The 18967-nt window shown below is 44.7% G+C and overlaps 1 long non-coding RNA gene across 2 annotated transcripts in view; it reads left to right on the forward strand.

Moving 5' to 3' along the window:
- Window positions 1-828: 828 nt before the first annotated feature.
- The window catches only part of LOC128325032 (uncharacterized), a 44687-nt gene continuing 26548 nt past the window's right edge, over window positions 829-18967 (forward strand). For both annotated transcript variants that reach the window (XR_008307228.1, XR_008307229.1), the window contains exon 1: window positions 829-891. This is a non-coding gene — a long non-coding RNA (uncharacterized LOC128325032). The remainder of the gene's footprint in view (window positions 892-18967) is intronic.

Consider the following 18967-nt stretch of genomic DNA (forward strand, 5'->3'; position numbering starts at 1 on the left):
CACCCGGCACAGCACAGACTAGCAGTGCAGCATGGTGATCGCACCACCCAGGATAGACCAAAGAGGATTTGGGAGCCCCCAGGGGGTTTGGAGGCCCTGGACTTTAGCCCCAAAGTCCAGGGGCAAGAATGCCTCCGCCTGCTGGTTATTCCCCTTACCTCATTGACCCGAAGGGTCTGCAGAGAGGTGATGAGTGAACAAGCTGTGTACCCCTTTGAACTAATGCACAAGAGGTAGGGCCAGTGGGTTAGGGTTCCTAGTCTCCCTCCCTGTACAGATCCTTCTCAAATGTACATCTGCACAGGGCTTGTGGGGGCAGAAGACCACAGTAAGGGGAAACATTAAACGATGTCACTGCTCACTTCTGCTGTCAGCTAGTATTGCTCCTGCCACCAAAATGGCTGTCGTTAATGGGCCTGTGTGCACAGATCTCAAAAATAGCTGCCATCCCTAATTTCACATCTCAGCAATACACTGCATTTGTTTCTGAGCAGTGGCCATATGAAAAAAAAAATCTGGTTACGTGCCTCATGTACATAGATGTACCTCATGTGAGTGAAAAACAGAATAGCACAGGAAACAGCAGTCACAGTCACCAGCCGGAAAGAACAGATGTAGGAACAGCAGGAGTGGTACCTAGAGATTTTTCTAGACTGGGAAGATGCCTTTGTCTGTCATCATGCATGAAAAACAAACTCTCATGCCCGCAGGTGAGCCCTGGCTTAGAAGAGGAAGAAGAATAACCACTACAGCTTCAGGGGGATCACTGAAGACTTTGGTGTATCAGAGGATGCAATGGTGGGAGCAATAGTCACACTCACTGAGTCTGCTCAATCAAAGCTTATCCTCCACCCCTTCATCGTTCTCACAGTTAGTTTCTTCAAGAAGCAGGTATAAGCTTTGGACTCTCCAAATCCTGTGACTTCCAGTAATGCATGCTTCTCTTTTAGAGTGTGCCGTGCGCTGCCGAGGTATGTGTAGGCCCTGTTCCTGGACTTTACGGATTTTTCGTTTACTGGTAAGAGGGTAAGATTCCAATTGGTGAGGCATTTGGAATATCTGGTAAGTGCTGAAGCTACTAATCAGTAGTAACTGAAACTCAGACTTGATATTATTCCAAACTAGAATTTACCTGAATTCTGAAGTTATAGGTGTAATGGCAACCTTTTGTTCAAAACATTATTTTTCTGCAAATCTTCATGAGATGAGATTTCCTTGAAGCTCTTACATAATGGCCTTTAATACATTGGAAACATTATCATTGGATTATTTGTACTGTTACTGAAGAGCTCAGAATTTATATTACATGAGAAGCTTTCTGTTAAATAATTGTATACTTACAACCAGCAACGAAAATTGGGGTTTGATCACAACCTGTCACTCTACTAAAACTGAAATCCTACATTTGCTTTCTTATATTTTATTTTATTTTATTTTATTTAACATATTTTTATACCACCCAAAACATACGTCTCTGGGCGGTTTACAACAAAATTAAAACAGAAAGTAAAACATTAGTTAAAACAAAAACAAAAAGTTTAAAACATGACAACCATTTAAATTTTAAAAAATAATATTTTTAAAACATTAAAACAATATTAATTAAAAGCCTGGGTGAACAGATGTGTCTTTAAAGACTTTAAAAAAGATGTCAGACATAGGGAGGCTCTTATTTCAGTAGGGAGCACATTCTAAAGCCTCGGGGCTGCAACGGAGAAGGCCCATCCCTGACTGGCCAGCAGACAAGCTGGTGGCAAATGCAGACGGACCTCTCCAGATGATCTCAGTGAGCAGTGGGGTTCATAACGAAGAAGACGTTTTCTTAAATACCCAGGGCCCAAACTGTCTAGGGCTTTATAGGTTATAACTAACACCTTGTAGTTTGCCTGGAAACATATCGGCAGCCAGTGTAGCTCCTTCAATACAGGAGTTATATGGTCTCTCCAAGATGACCCAGAGACCAACCTGACTGCCGCATTCTGGACCAACTGTAGTTTCCGGACTACATACAAGGGCAGCCCCACATAGAGCACATTGCAGTAACACAGTCTGGAGGTTACCAGCAGATGTACCACTGTTTTGAGGTTGTTCATCTCAAGAAACGGACACAGCTGTCGTATCAGCTGAAGCTGATGGAAGGCACCTCTGGCTACCGCCTCAACCTGGGAGACCAGGGAGAGGCTTGGATCCAGAAGCACCCCTAGACTGCATACCTGTTCCTTCTGGGGAAGTGTGACCCCATCCAGAACAGGCAGATCAAAATTGTCTCTTAAGTTCCGACCCCGCACAGTGAGTACCTCCATCTTATCTGTATTCAGTCTCAGTTTGTTATCCCTCATCCAGACCATCACAGACTCCAGGCAGGCATTTAGGGAGGTTATGCCCTCTCCTGATGATGTTGACATGGAGAAATAGATTTGGGTGTCATCAGCATACTGATAGCACCCTGCACCAAATCTCCTGATGATCTCTCCCAGTGGTTTCATGTAGATGTTAACAACATCGGAGACAATATGGAGCCCTGAGGGACACCATAGGAAAGTTCAGATTTTGAAGAACAACGGTCTCCAAGGGACACCATCTGGAACCTGCCTGAAAGGAAGGAGCAGAACCATCGCAAATCAGTGCCTCCCACTCCCAAATCCCTCAAACGCTCCAGAAGGATACAATGGTTGATAGTATTGAAAGCTGCCGAGAGGTCCAAAATGACCAACAGAGTCACACTTCCTCTGTCCATTTCCAATTGGAGATCATCCATCAGGCCGACCAAGGCAGTCTCCACCCATAGCCAGCCCAAAAGCCAGTTTGAAATGGGTCAAGATAATCAGTTTCCTCCAAGACTATCTGGGGCTGGAAGGCCACCACCCTTTCAATTACCTTTCCCAGCCACAGTAGGTTGGAGATCGGCCTATAGTTGCTCAACTCTGAGGGATCCAAGGTAGCCTTCTTCAGAAGCAGTCTAATAATTTCCTCCTTAAGACAAGGAGGCATCCTATCTTCCTTCAGAGATGCATTTATGATCTGTACCGGCCTTCTGCAACAACCCCCCTGCCAGATAATATAAGCCATGTCAGGCAAGGGTCAAGAGAACAGGTGGTAGGCCTCACCGTTCCAATCAGCTTTCCCACATCCTCAGGATGAACCTTCTTGAACAGGTTCCGACTGAAATGGACTTTCTTCCAAGTAAACATGCATAGGACTGTGACACACACACACGTGTGCATGCACCCCCCCCCCAAAAATTGGAACTTTCTCAATATAATTTCAATATTCTGTTTCAAAGTAGCACATTTGATGCAACTGAATAGACTACTAAAAAAAAAGTTTACCCTACCACAGATTCATGTTGAAACAATCCCTGCTAAGTGGGCAAAGAGGCACTTTTGACAGTGATGACTCCCTCATATTTAACAGGGGGGCTCAGTTGTCCCTATTCAACCTAGCAGAGTGTGCCTTATACCTTTTGCTATATAAACTGCTTTGAGAACCCCTTTATTGGTTTTTAAAATGTATATATGTATTTTTCATAATAATAATAATAACTGTGATGTTCTACTGCTCAGAACCCTTTTTTCTCCTGTTTGCCGTTGCTTCTCAGCACCACTTCCAGTCTTTTCTCTCACATGCCTCAGCCTCATTTGCCCACACTGCCATTGGCTCAGGTTGGCTGTGGGGATCCATGTGGCTTTGTTTATGAGCATCTGTGGCATCATCACAGACACAGCATTATGATGTTAACAAAATCATATGGGCTGCCACACCCAGGGACTTTTACACACAGCAGGCTTTACTGCGAATTTACTGGGAGGCTTTACTGCAAGGTTGTCCCCCAAACCCAACATAAATAGTGGATTTTTTTTACCTTGGATATAAATCAGGCTACACTCTAACACACAGTGAAAAACCCGAATTGCATGAGAACTGCTCCTCGATAACTCGTAGGGACATTGGGGTAAATCTGGCTAATATGTGACAGCACCCCCTCCATTCCAGAGGCAATGCAACTTAAAGGGCTTTAAAATCCCTGTGAGAAGAACTTCCAGTAGGATTAAACTGTAATTTGGGCAAAGGCAGCTAAGGACTGAACTGAAGAAAATTAGTATTGGGGTTGGGGTTGGGAAATAACATTAAAATAACATGTTCACAAAAAATGCTGAAAAGTTCTGAAGATGGGAAGCACTTTTAGTCGTCCCCCCCCCTCCACAAAAACCGAAGATATGGAGGCTATTCTCACGATGGGGGGAAACCAGGCTAAAGAAGCCCAGCCTGATTTTCCCCCATCGTGAGAACCAGTGGGCTTTCAGGCTCACCTGGTGGTTCTCTGGCGGCTAGCCCGCCAAAGTAGCCTGCCCCTTAGCCCAGGTTTGCAGAGTGAGCGCTCCACTAACCCAGGTTTTCCAATCGTGTGCTGCCACGCCACGGCTCCATGCCACGGCGACACACAAGGAGACCCCCGCCGGGAGGCTACAAGCAGCCTCCCGGGGGTCTGTCCAGGATGCTTTGCACACTTGCGCGGGACATCCTGGAACTTCTGGGTGCCACATGACCCCCAATCCCCACACACACACCCCACACCTCTGTAACAGAGCCAGCAGTCATGTGCATGGCCGATTGCGCTGCCCAGAGCGGAGGCAGTGATCGTCTGTGGGGAGGTAAGTGCTTTCGGGCTTCCTCCCCGCAAAAGGTGGTAGCCTCCTGCAGCGATCATGAGGATTGCTCCATTAAGTAATTCATTTCAGTTTAGCCCTATCTTCAAGTTGTTGGAGATGCAGCTCCAGCATGGCATTGACTCTTAGCACCAGCAACCATATTGTCCACCACTAGAGGCATTAGGGTAGAGATCACCTGTAAGGGCATCCCCCCTCTGACCAAGCTTTCTCTGCTCTGATTCCCCTTTGTTAGACTGATAGTCTTAGGTTTCATTCTCTCATCTGAAAGGCAGACTTCCTTCTTCTCCCTTCCCCCCACTCCCTACATGTAGCTAGCAATGAGGCATGATAGGTCTTATCTATCTCCCTGATGGATTTCCCAAATACACAACTTTATTTGGAACTTTAACTCCATGTCTCCAGACAATATTAATTAGCAGCGTTCCCTTACCTGAGCACTTCTGCTGTAGCTGGGGTAGAGGCAGAAATCTCCCCTCCTGAGCTCTTGTGCTTTATATATTATATTTCTCTCTTGCTTTCATATTAATATTTCTTATAAATGTCTCACTCTTGACAAATTAAAATTCAAGGATCAATTAATTACCATAAATATATAAAAAGGGGAAGGAGAAAAGCCAACATTAGTAGCAATCTACTTTTGAATCCACCGCTTAGAACATTGTTGGGGAGAGAACATTACTGCAGTATGTAATTGAAACATTATGCATCCTGACAAATGTGCCTATGCCTGGGTTTTGGCAGAGGAAGAAAGTGCTTGGGAGTTATGAATTTTATAGGTTGAATGCAAACAGGGGAAGGGTTTTTTTTTAAAGTGAAGATAGATGCAGAATATTGGGAAATAGTAATGGTCAACTACAATTAAAAGCATAGCCTTTCAAAATGTGTTTAAATGCATGGGGAGCTAAGATTGTAAACCAGATCCTTAAACAAATGTTTCTATTCAGTCAAGTTTCTATATAATAACATAGAAATAACAGCAGCCATAGGAACAAGTAATCATTTCTGCTGCTCCCCAATAAGAACACTTAATATGCATCCATGCCATCTCCTTTTTACTTATACTAGCAACTAAGTCATCCAGCAAGTTTTGTGATAGAGATTTGAGAGCCTGGGTCTTTCTGGTCCAAGTCCAACATTTTAGATACTACACTGCACATTAACTGTAATTAATCCTCTTAAAATAGACTGGGGTTTTTTGCAGTGTAATGTTGAATGCATTCAAAAGTAGGCATTTGAATCTTCTTGTGAATCTCTCTTGCCCAATACCACACACTGAATTATCTTCCTTTCCCCAAACCATAAATGGCACCACAGAGCTTATGCCATGGTAGTAAAGAGACCTTTCTTCTTTGTCCTCTGCATTCATTCAGTGAAGCTCTTCAGGGACGGCACTGTCCCACTAAGTTTAGGAGTTTCCATTTTTTACATCTTTTTAGTTCTCAAGCTTTGTCAGGCTTATAGTAGTTTGGTGTTCATAACTAGTATTATTGTAGTATTGATGTTAGTATTGTTTTGAAATATGTAAAAATTGTCTGGTACACTAAGTCGAGCAGGCAATTAGAGAAGTTTTATAAATAAAAGTGCACGCATGATACATCCCATGTTGAAATCCTACAGTACAGACCAAACTACAAGATGTAGGACCAGGGGTGTAGCTAGCCCGCTACAGATCAGATGCGGGGGGCGTGGTCTGGCTCCCAAACAGAGCCTTGAGGCTCCGTTTGGGAGAAGCTGCAGCAGCTTAACTGCTGAAGGGGCCGCGCAGCCCCTTCGGCAGTTAGACAAAGGCTGGTGCTGCATTCACAGCGCAGCCCAGAAGCGGCTCTTCCCTGCAGGGAAGAGCCACTTCTGGGCTGCGTTGCGAACGCAGCTCCAGTCTTAGCTCCTGAAGGGGCTGCGTGGCCCCCGCTCGGGAGCTAAACTACCGCCCCTGCGTCTTACGTCAGACGTGGGGGGCGTGTCAGGGACGCGAATGGCAGCTCCTGATTGGGCACGGCCTGGGTTCTTTGAACCCGTTCGCCCAATGATAGCTCCGCCCCTGTGTAGGACAAGGGTATAACCTACTCCCTTTTTAGAGGGGGAAAGACCCACATTGTCTGTAGTTGTTTTTGCTTCTTCTGCTTGTGAAAAATTAATAAAAAAATAGGGCTGGCACCAAAGGTTCACACAAAGTAGGATTCAAAGTAAACTTCAGGGTTCCACTCAAGGAGAAATATCCTCAGAATTTCAAAGGAAGCCAAATGAGTATCTGTAAGATGTGAACAGTGGCGGATTACCAGAGAGGCTGAAGTGGCATCTGCCTATGGTGGCAAAATTTGAGGAGCAGCACCATGTCTGGGTATGGCAGCAGCAGCTACAGCAAGGGTAGGGGTGGGAGTGAGGAGAAAGTCCCCCCAATGGTGGTTTTTATTTTTTTAAAAAAATGCTGCTGCACAACAGCAGCAGTAGCTGTGGGGAGGGTGGGGGTGAGGAGGGATGAGTTCCCCTTAACAAATCCTTTACCTTTTACCCAGAGAGGGAGGGTGGGATGGGGTGTGGCACTGGTGGTGGAGTCTGCAGGGAGGGGGTGAGGAGTGGAGAGTTGCTGGGATGGGAGGTGGCGAGCTCCCTCCAGCTGCCCTCCCTCCTCCCAAATGACTGCATGGGCCTCTCGAGTCCCGCCTCTCTGCTTCCTTCACTTGGAGGAAGGCTGGAAATGGGCTGCTCAGCAGAGAGGTGAGAGGCCACCGCTTTGTCACTTTCCCCAGGCAACAGGGAAAGTTTTCCCTCCACCCCTCTTCCTGCAGCCTACTGTCTCTGCCGCACAGTGGCATTTTTTGCAAAAATCCTTTTTGCCTCTTGGTGGCAAAAAGGCTAATCCACCCCTGAAGATGAATGACATTTCTCAGGGTATCCTGCATATCCTTAAAACAATATCAATTAAAAAAAATAACAAAAGAAAAAAAATATTGTGCTTTAGTTCGCTATAAGCAATATACTTCGGAAATTAATGTTCCATGCACATGGAATCCAACTAATATCAACAAACTCCTACAGTATGTAGTCAAATACTTATTAAACTGCAGACTTTGTAAATCTAGTGTCAGGGAGATCACCAGGAATCATGTTTCATTCTCCTGAGTGTGGAATATGAAACAATTTGATGTCATAGAATATACAGGGTGGTCCAAATGTCATGCATCATAAAGTAAATTTAAATGTTTCATTTGCAGCAAGATCCCCAGAGTGCAAGATGTTTGGACCACCCTGCACTTGCTACCTTCCAAATTATCCCATGGGTGCATATAGGTTTTGATATTTTCGCCTACGATTTTGCTTGTTACATGAGTACAGTTGTAAGTGACAAACTACTTCTTGGGGAAACTATTTGCAATAGGAGTAAAAATGGAGTGTAATAAAATAAAAGGTCACCAGTTTCATTGTAATATTATTTTTACTTAGGGTTTTTCTTTAAGGCTGCTTCTTAGCTAGTCTCTTGAAATAGTGAACAATGTGGTACATATAAATTAAAACAATGAATATAAACAATTCAATTAAAAGATTAGAATTAAGAATTGTAAACACACATAATTAAAAACACAAGGTAAAAGCTGCAAAGAAAACAAACATAACATTTTTTTAAAAAATAAACAGTAGTTAACACATTGGCTAAATCTGTGTAAGGCTGGGGTTCCCAAAGGACAATTGCTCTGCAAAATTGCTTTCATTTTAACTCCCTGGGCAAGAAGGTCTGTAACTGGGGCACCCCCATGCAAAGGCAACCAGTGAGGGGGCCATTGGGGCAGGGGAGAGGTACCTTTAAAAGTCATGACCAGCAATACAGTCAGCACCTGGAAAATGCTGGGAGCCGTGACACCCCATAAAGCATTCTGCACAGTGGCTGCCAAGAATCCCATGCAGCAGCTGTCCCAGCTATGGCACTTACCGGGCCACCACCCATGCGCAGCAGCCATATGCATGGTCAGAATGGTGCTACTGACCATGCAAATGGCCATCATGCATGCATGGCAGCCAGATGAGTGCCATAGCTGGGGCTGCTGTTGTATGGGATGCTTGGTGGGATGCTTCTTGTCCCAGTGTTTTCCAGGTGGAGAACTAGTCTTGTGGTAGCAAGCATGACCTGTCCCCTTAGCTAAGCAGGGTCCACCCTGGTTGCATATGAATGGGAGACTTGGTGTATGAGCGCTGTAAGATATTCCCCTCAGGGAATGGAGCCGCTCTGGGAAGAGCAAAAGGTTCCAAGTTCCCTCCCTGGCTTCTCCAAGATAGGGCTGAGAGAGATTCCTGCCTGCAACCTTGGAGAAGCCGCTGCCAGTCTGTGAAGACAATACTGAACTAGATGGACCAATGGTCTGATTCAGTATATGGCAGCTTCCTATACTCCTATGTTCCAGGTGCTGGCAGTATTGCCAGTAATGACTTTTAAAGGTACCTCTGGCTTTTTATGTACACCCACACACTACTTCAGTTGGCAGGATCTTCCTCCTCAGAAGATCTTAGGTTAATACACAGACAAACAGACACAGACACACACACACACACAGGAAGAGGCAGTCTTATTTATTTATTATTTATTTATCAAATTTGTACACCGCCCCAAACATTCATCTCTGGGTGTTTAACATTAACATAACACCAGTTAAAAACATATACAAAAAACTTTAAAACAATTTAAAAGTAAACAAGAGATTAAAAACCCCCAAATTTTTAGGAAGCTGAGAAAGCTTGGGTGAAAAGATGGGTTTTAAGGTGTTTTTTGAAAATTGCCAGAGATGGGGAGGATTGTATCTCAGCAGGGAGGGCATTCCACAATCTCAAGGCAGCGACCGAGAAGGCCCATCTCTGTGTAGCTACCAAACGAGTTGGTGGTAACTGGAGATGGACCTCCTCAGATGACCTCGACAGGTGGTGGGGCTTGTAGTGAAGAAGACGCTCTCCTAGATACCCAGGGCCTAAGCTGTTTAGGGCTTTATAAGTTACTAGTCATTAGGCCCGTTCCATTAACGGGCGCTAGAAGTGTTGTTTTCCCCCCCACCCCCCCGGTCTTGGCTGCTTGGTGCCGGCTCCGCAGCCTGGGCCCGGCCCAGCCTGGCCTAGCCTGGGCCCCCAAGTCCTCCCTCCTTGTGCACGGCTTGGGATGGTTCACTTCAGAGCGCGCGAAGGGAGGGGATCGATTCCGGCAGCAGCCGAGGAGGAGGAGGAGGAGGTGGCAGCAGCGGCAATGATGGTGAGGACTCTCCAGGAAAAAGGAGGCAGCGGCAGCGGTTCCCCCCCCTTTCCCGGGTGGCAGCAAGCAGGCAGGCGAGCGGGTGCCGCCGCCGTGACACGGTGACTCTGTAAGCTCACTCAGGCCCCCGCCAGCTCCTAGCGCCGCCCCCGCTCGACGATGACAGCAGCGGCAGTGGGTTTCATCGGATTCCCTGGTCCCTATTCCCCTCCCCATGTCGCCGTCGTCCCACACACACGCTCAGCAACAGCGCCGCCACTGCCGTCTCCTCCTCCTGCTACCAGCCCAGCCTGCCGCCTCTTCTCTTTCTCTCCTCCCGCCCGCCGAGAGGAAGAGGAAATAACACAGCGGGCAGAGAGAGAGAGAGCGAGCAACGAACCAGCGCCACGAATGCGCAGAACACCTGCCAGAGACACGGACGCAGGACACGGACACAGGTACCTTAGGGTTTTATTATATAGGATAACTAGCACTTTGTATTTTGTCTGGAAACCTATTGGCAGCCAGTGTAGCTCCATCAGTAAAGGAGTAACATGGTCTTTCTGAGATGACCAAGAGACCAACCTGGCTGCAGCATTCTGAACCAACTGAAGTTTCCAGACTATGTACAAAGGCAGCCCCACGTAGAGCGCATTACAGAAGTCAAGTCTAGAGGTCACCAACAGATGTACCACTGTTTTGAGGTCATTGATCTCAAGAAACGGGTGCAGCTGGCGTATCAGCTGGAGCTGATAGAAAGCACCCCTGGCCACCGCCTCAACCTGAGAAACCAGGGAGAGGTGTGAATCCAGAAGTACTCCCAGACTGCGAACCTGTTCCTTTTGGAGAAGTGTGACACCATCTAGAACAGGTAGATCAAAATCATCTCTAGAGTTCTGACCCCGCACAATAAGTACCTCCATACAATAAGTCTTCCAATATATAGACTTCCAAAATATATAGACTTCCAACAATATATTCCAATAGAATATATTAGAAGAGGCAGTCCTTCAGATAATCAGGGTCCTGATCTTGTAGAGGTTTAAAGTTCACATCTGGCAATTCAGGAACCAAAACTAATAACTTGTGCAAACTTTCTAGGACAGGCAGAATATGGACTCTCCAGCCAGCTTCAGTCAGGAGTCTGGCTACTGATTTTGAGACCAAGTATAATTTCCAAACAGTCTCCAAATGCAGGACCATTTAGAGAGTGTTATAGTAATCTAATCTGTAAATCCTCAAGGCAAGTATCTTGGAGATGATGCATCTATCAGAAACAAGAGGATGCAGTTGGTACATGAAGTGAAGATGGGTTAAAAGGTGTTCTAGGTCACAGCCAGCACCTATATAGTACCTGTTTGAAGTACTAGATTTTGAAGGAGGGCATAGATTAGGAAAATGACAGAGAGGAAGGATTTAACCCCATCCTCCAGTGCTGCAATCCAACCCATGCATGCCCTAGTTACTGCTTTTGACTTAAGAAAAGACCCACAGAAAATTCTGATCATGGGTCTACTTCATTACATATAGTTTTGATTGATTGATTGATTGATTGATTGCTGTCAGGTCAGTGTCGACTCTTAGTAACCACAGAGATAGATTCTCTCCAAGATGACCTATCTTCAACTTGGCCTTTTAGGTCTCTCAGTGGTGCATTCATTGTTGTTGTAATCAAATCCATCCACCTTGCTGGTTGTCCTCTTCTTCTCCTTCCTTCAACTTTTCCCAGCATTATGGACTTCTCAAGGGAGCTTGGTCTTCGCATAATGTGTCCAAAGTACGATAGTTTGAGCCTGGGCATTTGTGCCTCAAATGAAAATTCTGGATTGATTTGCTCTATGATCAATTTGTTTGTTTTCCTGGCTGTCCATGGTATCCTCAAATGTCTTCTTTAGCACCAGCATTCAAAAGCGTCAATATTTTTTCTATCTTGCTTCTTCAAAGTCCAGCTTTCTCATCCATAGAGTGTCACTGGAAAAACTATTGTCTAAACGATTCTAATCTTTGTAGAGCCAGCATAGCATAGTGATTAGAATGTTGGACTAGGACCAGGAAGACCCAAATTTGAATCCCCATTCAACCATGAAACTTACTGGGTGACTCTGGGCCAGTCATGCATCTCTCAGCCTAATCTACCTCACAGGGTTGTTGTGAGGATAAAAATAACCATGTACACCACTCTGAGCTCCTCGGAGGAAGAACGGGATATAAGTGTATAAATAAATAATGTACAGACACATCATGGCATCTAAATATCCTTTCCAAGGCCTTCATTTCAGCCCTACCAAGTGCTAGTCTGCGGCATATTTCTTGACTATTGGATCCTTTACTGTTGACAGTCGATCCTAAAAGGCAGAAGCTATCCACCACTTCATTGTCTCCATTGTCAATTCTGAGGCTGGTTGCTGTACCTGTTGTCATTAGTTTAGTCCTCTTTACATTTAGTTGGAGTCCCATTTTTTTCACTGTGCTCCTTGACTTTCATTACTAGAGCTTGCAGATCATCCGCATTCTCAGCTATCAGAGTGGTGTCATCAGCATAGCGCAGGTCATTGATGTTTCTTCCTCCAACTTTAAAACCACACTCTTCTTCCAGTCCAGCTTCCCTCAGTATATGTTCAGCATATAAATTGAATAAATAAGGAGAAAGTATACAGCCTTGTCTTACTCCTTTGCCAATTGGGAATGAGTCTGTTTCACCATGTTCCATCAGGACTGTGGCTTCCTGTCCTGTGTATAGATTTCTCATGAGAACAATGAGATGTTCTGGGACACCCATTTTCCTAAGGATATTACACAACTTGACATGGCCGATGCAACTGAAGGCTTTCCATAGTCAATAAAGCACATATTGACTTCTTTTTGGTATTTTTTGGCTTTCTTAATTATCCAGTGTGCATCAGCAATAATGTACCTTGTTCCTCAGCCTTTACCTAATAAAGTTAAAGTTAACTAATAAAAGTTAACTAAAAAGTTAACTAATAAAGTTAGTTCCTCGGCCTTTTACCTTTAACTAATAAAATCAAATCTCAAGGGGGCTGGTGATCATTTGTGTATTTCCTAATAATAATATGACAAAAGCCCATGTGGGCAAAAGAGTTTAGTTGTTCTCACGAACACAACCACAGGACGGCAGCAATCAGTAAGTGCACATCTAAAAAAGATCATTTTTAATTTATAAACTTTAACAGAAATCTTTTGTACACTATGGTGGGACCTGCCAGTTCTTAATCTGTGCACTGCTCTTACCACTGCAAAGGAAGAAAGGATTGATGAGCTACACTTTGGCAAAGATCTGAGTATATCCCAAGGGTTTCTAATTTTGCCCAAGTAATTCCATAATAAACAGTAAGAGAGGCTTTTATCTGTACATTTTGTGTTCAGTGAAGTCACATCAAAGGAAAGAGCAGCTTATTTTCATCCACTTGGAAGCTGCTCTCTATACTTTTTGGCAACAGAGTCTTCTGTGTTACTAAAAATATATCATTAAACTTGTAAGCTTCAATACATAAAACAAAGAGAATCTCGGGAAACTCAGGACTTGGAGACTGACAGACTTCTTCCGCCTTCTTAACCCTCAATACTTTTGTAGTCCCAGATATCACTGTACGTAGCCTATTAAAGCAAATAATCCTGAGATTAGATGTGTGTGAAGCCTTAGCCACCCCTAATAAATGGCTGCTGGCTATATCCTATTAAGCCACCTAATGGTGCCATAGGTAAATGACTTGACTAGCAAGCCAGAGGTTGCCGGTTTGAATCCCAGCTGCTATGTTTCCCAGACTATAGGAAACACCTATATCAGGCAGCAGCAATATAGCAAGATGCTGAAAGGCATCATCTCATACTGAGCAGGAGGAGGCAATGGTAAACCCCTCCTGTATTTTATCAAAGGCAAGCACAGGGCTTTGTGGTCACCAGGAGTCAACATCGACTCAACGGTACACTTTACCTATAACCTGTTAGGTTGCAGTCCTGCTCTCTTCCCTATAGAGGACTGGGTCCAGAGGCTCCTGCCATTCAGGGAAAGGGAATGGCAGCAATGCTCCCACCCACAGTAAAGCAAGAGCAGTCCCTCTGCTTTAACCACTATAGAGTTCTGCAGCCAACCCAGCAATCCCCATATGCACATGATGCAGTCTCAACAAGATGCAGGATTAAGGAACAGATGAAGAAGAGCCTGGGTTTCTTATTGGCTCCTGAAGAGAGGAAGTCAGAACAGAGTGGATCCCCACCTTTCTGCATCCTGTCATCCTTTGCCATTCAGTGACAGGTAGGGATGAGGTAGGGATGGCAAGGGGGGCTTCCTGTATTCCCTCCTCGTTTACTATTCACTGAAGTGGGCAGGAGCTACAGCTCAGTGATAATGCGTGTACTTTGTGTGCCGAAAGTCCCAGGTTCAATTCCTGATATCTCCAGGTAGATCTAGAATCCCTGGAGAGCAAGCCACAGTAAGTCTGTGTAGACAGTACTGTGCTTGATAGACTAATGGTCTGATTCAGTATAAGTGAGTTATATACCTGTTCCTTACTCCTGCTTCTGTTTCACCTGGCAAGTGAAGATGGGCAGGCACCAGCCCAGTCTGCTTCTTCCTCTCCATTCCCATTGCTTAGCATTTCTTTCTCTCATGCAACCTATTTTGACCTGAATAACCCCTCATCTCTCCCCATTCCTGACAATACAATCAATGAGAACCTCAGCGCAAATGAAACATTTTATTATTGAATACAATATACAAAGAAATAATACTGTGACTACATTAGACAACAGAAACAACAAAACATCCTACTGAGAGATAAAGGGCTGATACAGATGACATGTCGTCTTACAGCCCGAACATATATGATAAGGACATGTGTAGCCATGAATGTGCATGTCCTTCCTCTACTCATAGCGAGCTGGGGAACCTTTCCTCAATTGTGTGAGAGGGTAGCTCATTGGAACTGCTCCTCTGCACGTGCTACAAATACAAATATTTGTCATGTGTGTGGTTTGGATGAACTACCTCTCCATAAGATTAACTAATGGCACCATGGCAGCAGGCAGGGGTGGAGGAGGAGGTTAAAATGTGCATGTGAAAGGCATGAGCACATCCTGATCATATGTGATTGGGCTGGTGGGCGAAATATCATCTGAACTGGCCCAGTACTTAATAACATTAATAGAACGGAGCTATTACATAAAACATTAACACATCATAAAGAACTGTAATTATTCAGAGGATTTCTTTGAGCAATGAATAAAACGCATATGTATGTGGTCAACCTGCATTGCCTCCATATTTACAGTTTTAGAGAGGGAAACCACTTAGCATTAAACTCTAACTTGCTCTGCCCTTTTTAAAAGTATCAGTTGGCAAATTTCAACAGTTTGATAGGCTTCTTAAAATATACAGGCCATTATATATTACCAGGTTTTACACCTTAATTGAACTATAGTCATGAATATGTACATTCTTCATCTCTCTGCATCTTAGAGCTGAGCTTGCTTTTTATTACCAAGACCTCTGATGAGGGGAAGAATAGAGAGAGAAAATGTAGAAGAGGCAAAACCCAAACAAATAAGCCGGTGCCACTAGTTGTGAGAGGCACAGTTAGTGTTATAACTGCAGCCTTGGGTTTTTTACCATTTCAAAATGCTGTCATCAACCCAGCTGAAAAACAGCGTCAGAATCACTGTGCACCAACCGTGACTTTATTGCACTTGGAATGTATTGACAAAGGGCTCATTATTTGCAGTGTTGAACAGAGTGGCTGCTTCACAAAAACAAATCACCACTATTCAAAGTTTCTAGAACAAGCATGAGAGGGTGGGGGGAGCTGGATAAGATAATTCAAGCAATTTTGTACATGCAGACAATTGAATTGGAAGTGATGTTATGTACAGATGTGAAACACTGGATGGTACAGCTCTGCTTGTACGAGAGAGAGAGAGAGAGACTTAGTCATACATTGTTGCAAGTCAGACACATACATTTTATAGTTTGCTGGTTTCACGATGTGATGCTAACAAGGTGGTGATTGCTCCAAAGAATTTAGCACAATGAGAAATATAAGTGAGAATGGTAGTCAGGTAGTAATGAGAACATTGCATTGTGCAATTCATAATTGTCTTGTCTAACTGATGGGGTTTGGTGTGGTTTTTTTATTAAAAAATGATTAAACACCTCATCCTGCAGTTAAATAGGATATATAAATAATTGCAGGTGCATTATGATCCAGGACAAGGCAATAGGACACTGCCTGAATTGTGCCTGTTGATACATCAGCTGAGAGTCTAGCCCACCATAAAATGATGGATTATCTCCATTGTTCTTAGATTACTGCTAGCTCTAAACTGGGACACATGAGCTCATCAGCGCAGAAGGTACTAATCCTGCAGCATGCCTAAAACTGAAGGAAGCCAGGTATTCCTGCTAAAGCTAGATCACAAAGTTGTATGTAAGGCTTTTCACTATATTTTGCAATGGTTAACTGGTTTGCCACTGAATATACACACAGGTAGAGCACTTCAGATACAAGTATTGTACAAGGGTTGCAGATGTGTCTTTTGTGTTCACACTTTACTTTAAAACTTTACATTTTAATGTATACTTTAAACCTCCAAATCCTGTGTGTAAACCTACAAAATGTAATTATGTGGAGTAGTTCTTAACCTAATTTAGTTCTTAACCGAATCCTAACCTAACCTTATCCTGAATGTTCACATCCCTTCACAAAATAGCCAAGGCTACTTTTCAGAATAAGTTAATTCAGGGTCCATTTACTCTACTATTGATATACAGACCGTGATGCATAGTGCAGGATGAAGAATCTACACCCTGGCCTGGTCCATATGCATGGAAAGGTTCAAGAGCATCCCTGTCTTCCTAGCATGCTTTCCCCCACAAATGATGTCTCCAGATGTCTACACAGGACTAAGGATGTGCAAAAAATTTCGGGCACAGAACGATCTGTGCCCGAAATGAACAATTTTGGGTGATTCGGGGCTGAACCGAATCACCCCCGATGTCCCCCGATATTTTTCGGGCACGAGCCAAATCACCCGAATTTCGGACCCGAAAAATTCGGGTGATTCGGTTCATGGTTGATTTTTGGCGAATTTTTGAAGTTTTAATGACTTTGGGGCAGTTCGGGGGCATAGCATGGTATCTGGGCAAAAGGAGTGGGGTGGGGTGGTAGTGCCTAATGGGTGCCTAATGGGTGCAGGCTACCACCCCAATTTCAGCGGGATTGGGCAAAGGGCTGATTTTTGGTAAATTTCTGAAATTTTCATGTCTTTGGGGCAGATTGGGGCAGATTGGGGCAGAAAGTGATTTGGTGAACCAGAATTGGGAATCCCATGTTGTTCTAATGTCTGTATAGATCCTTGGTTAGCAATTGATCTTTTAATGGGAACTTTCTATATATATAATTCTCTAAGGCATACTTGTGGGTAATCCCATGTTGGGCAGCTCTCGCGAGAGTTCACAAGCAGAAGGACCTGATTGGGCAATGGGGATTCCATATGCAGATAGGGAGGAGGAGCCTGTGAGCAACTATTACTGATCAGAAGATGTTCTTGATTGCAGAGGAGAGGAATATATATATATATATATATATATATATATATATATATATATATGAATGAGATAGTGAGCAAGGGTCTGCAAAGAGAAGGGTTGTGAGGGAGGAAAGAGCCCCTTCAGGAGAAGGAGGCTGCTGTTGTGTGAAATAGACGAGGAAACAAGATGAACAAGATCTGTTAAGTCAGGGAGGGAGAGGGAGAGAGAGAGAGAGAAGGGAGAGGAGGAGAGAAAGAAGGAAGGGCGAGAGATGGGCCCAAGCCTGTCAGCGGCCTGAGGGGAATGAGTGGCCATGGCGGCAGCAGCAAAGAAGCAGTGTCAATCACTGCTGCTGTTTGGAGCTATCAAGGTCATTGGTGAAGGGAGGTAGGGCAGGCAAGGGACGGGCCTGAGCCTGTCAGCAGCCTGAGGGGAACAAGTTGCCATGGTGGCAGTGTCAGCGAGGAAGGGCCCAGTCACCCCCTGCTGGTGCTGCTCCTACAGGAGCGGGGCTTGGGTGAGGTGCTCTCTAGGGATAGGGAGCTGCATCTTGGCCAATAGGCACCAGCAAAGCTGCAGCCGTGACCAAGAGGGGTGAGGGGGATGGAATAAAGGGATGGAGGAGTAGCCAAGAGGGGTGAGGGGGATGGAAGTAATGGGATGGAGCAGGAGTGCAGCTTATGTGAGGGTGGAGAGATCTCTGAAGTGAGGGGGCTATGAATGAGGGGGGTTCTGGGGTGAGGGGAGCAGTCAAGTACTAGCGTGCAGATGCTCTGTACGGGTTAAGCTAGTTCTTTTGAATTGAATAAGGTCTGAAAACCCAGCAATGTTGGCTCCCAGAAAAGCTGAGTCAGGCAAGCGTTCTTCAACTTCATCCTCCCAGTGCAAACAGTAACAACAGAGGCACTATTAGTTTTTCATGACCCTATTTTCTCATGTCTGCCTGAGGTGCCCAAGAAGACTCAGATAGAGCTTCTGCTGCTCCTCGAACTGGTAGATGGTGCTAAAGAGTCCCTTACTCCAGTCTTCGCTTACGTGGGAGAAAGAGGTGGGAATTTGGAATCAGAGTAGTATAGGGATAGAACAGTGATGTACCTAACCACTTGCCCAGTCACCACTGGCAGCTGGGAGCTGCAGGGGGCGAGTAGTGTTGTGGGACCTTTTTCATTACTGCCCCAGTTTCTGACCAAGTATCTGGCAGCGAACTGCTTCCAATCACCATTTCTGCTCCCAATGACCCATTCACCAGAATGAGGTAGGAAACAAAATGAAATGATGATCAGCAGTAGGAATCTCTAGGATTTTCCAGATGGCAAAAAACTGTGCAGCATGAAAAGCTTGCATGCAAGTTGAAAGAGAGTGCTTCCTTAGCCTCCACACACTCTCAAAGGCTTGCATCTTCTTTCCTAGCAGGATGTCATGAGCTGCTCACATGGCCAGCAGGGATCTCATGCATTTTCTGCAGCACCACTTGCCAGCTAGATCTTGTTTTCCCAGAATAACCCGCCCCTTTTTATTAGTACTTTTCTAGCAAATTATTTTTTTTAA

The sequence above is a fragment of the Hemicordylus capensis genome, chromosome 4 (genome assembly GCF_027244095.1).
Source record: "Hemicordylus capensis ecotype Gifberg chromosome 4, rHemCap1.1.pri, whole genome shotgun sequence".
NCBI classification, from domain to species: Eukaryota; Metazoa; Chordata; class Lepidosauria; order Squamata; family Cordylidae; genus Hemicordylus; species Hemicordylus capensis.